This window comes from Ciconia boyciana, chromosome 11 (genome assembly GCF_034638445.1).
Source record: "Ciconia boyciana chromosome 11, ASM3463844v1, whole genome shotgun sequence".
Taxonomy (NCBI): Eukaryota; Metazoa; Chordata; class Aves; order Ciconiiformes; family Ciconiidae; genus Ciconia; species Ciconia boyciana.
Genome location: NC_132944.1, coordinates 7,984,248 through 7,986,223, shown reverse-complemented (window position 1 = coordinate 7,986,223; position 1,976 = coordinate 7,984,248).

The following is a 1,976-nucleotide window of genomic DNA, read 5'->3' as shown; positions in this document are numbered from 1 at the left end:
ACCAACCGGGACCCCCCACCCCTGCCCACGGCTGCGCCAGCACAGCCTGTGCTCGGGCTGGAGGCCCGGGCCCGCTTGTTTGGCTTGTCTGGGACACGAGAGGGTGTCTGGGGGCGCGGGGATCCCTCTTTGAGGGGAAAGGCCCTGGGCTCCCATAAAGCCGAGCAGGGACGCCATGATGGCTGTTTGGAGGCCCAGGCATGCTGCCCAGAGCATCCCCAGGCTCAGGGAGGGAGGCACAGGGGGGAACGCCCATGCAGGGAGCAAGGAGACAGGTGGTTTTCATACCACACTCTCATCAGGAATGGGACATTGCCAGCATGGGGGTCAGGTCCAGCCTTCTGGGCTGGGGGGCCCATGAAGGGCCCCTGCCATCATCCCTGAGGCAGGCGCACTGCCCATGTCCCTGTGCCCCAGGGCTGCGGTGTCCTGTGATGGAGCAGCCATGCCACTGACAGAGAAGGGAAACCATCCATCACGCCTGTCTCCAGCAGCCAGAGAGTGTGCTGAAAATACAAAGCCAGAGCCACCTCTGGGTTACGGATGCACTCACCAAGACGTGACAGGCTGAACCGTGCTCAAAATCTTCCTCTGCTGTTTAATCTGCACATGAAGTTGCTGAGGGCTCCTGCGTAGGTAAGAGGCACAGCTACCCCTCTGGAGAAAAGGACTTTACACCACCCTGACCAGGTGATAAGCTTGAAAACAGCACGATCTCCTGCTGTGTTTGCAGGTGCTTGGGGTATGAATGAGGCAGAGCAGCCTGTACTGATTGCCGGGAGCAAGCCAGGTTGTGAGGAGCAGTGCTGGCCATTTACTCCCAGCAGTCCACCCTGCTTGGGCCAGCCCTCAGCCCCTGGGCATGCTTAATCCTAAACTTATCGGTTTAGTATCAGACAGGAATCCCAACACCGAAGTCAGTTTTGGCAAAGAAAATATTTGTATTTCCTAAGTGAACCTCCACAGCCTAGCGTTTACTTTCACTATGATCAGGGGTTTCTCAGGTCTCGTCATGCACCGTGATAGATTTCCACCTGAACCTTTGCCAGGTACAAAAGTTCTCTGGATTTCATAGCTGGAAGTTAGATTTTTATCAAATTAGGTGTGCTTTTCCAGCAAGGCATATAATAAGTGAGTGGGTGCAAAGCCTCCATTTGTTATACGGTTAAATGTCATTCCCAGTGCATTGTCTGCTTGCTCTTAGAAAGCAACAAGGAGCAGCCCAAGCTGGATCCAGCCTCCGGTCTCTGATTAGCCCGAGGGAATGGGGGTAAACAGCAGGGTTTCTCTTTGCCCTTTTGCAGCAATCTGTTTTGCTATTAGTAACTCTACCAATGGCCTCTTGAGTTCTGATAATAGCAAATATCAGAGATCAGGATGGACAGTCCTGAAAAACAAAGGTCTTTCAGATCCTTGAGTTGTCCACAGGCAATTTCCCACATGCTAGCGACCACTCGTGTCCTCACTGCCTGGCTGTGCAGCACCCATGTGGTCTGGCTCTCTTGTGCTGTGTAGGCCAAGAGTTACCCACTCTCAGCCACTCACAGTACCAATTTTCTTTGATTATGAGTTTAATGCTCTGGTTTCTGGCAGGAGAAAGAGATATAAATGGTTTCCTCGTAATCCTCACTGCCTCTCTTAGAATAACCTGAAACAAAACATCCCTCTTTGCTTGTCCTACACCTGCAGTACGCCCATTGGTGCTCTCCTCTGAGCCCTTCTCGTCCACCTCTCATGCACATAACGTCTCCAGCACAACATTAAACTGAAGCCACCCCAGAGCTGTTTTCTGTTGGGGAGCTGCTCCTTCACTAGCAGACGATGGTTTCTGACCCAGCCAGCTTTTGGTAGAAGGCAGCAAGAGAGTGGGGAAGAGAGGGGGGAGACCTCTCCTGTGCCCAAGGGCAGGAAAAGGAAGCCCAGCCCAGAGGCTCAGCACCTCACATGCACCAGCTACACTGAAACAGGCATTTTCA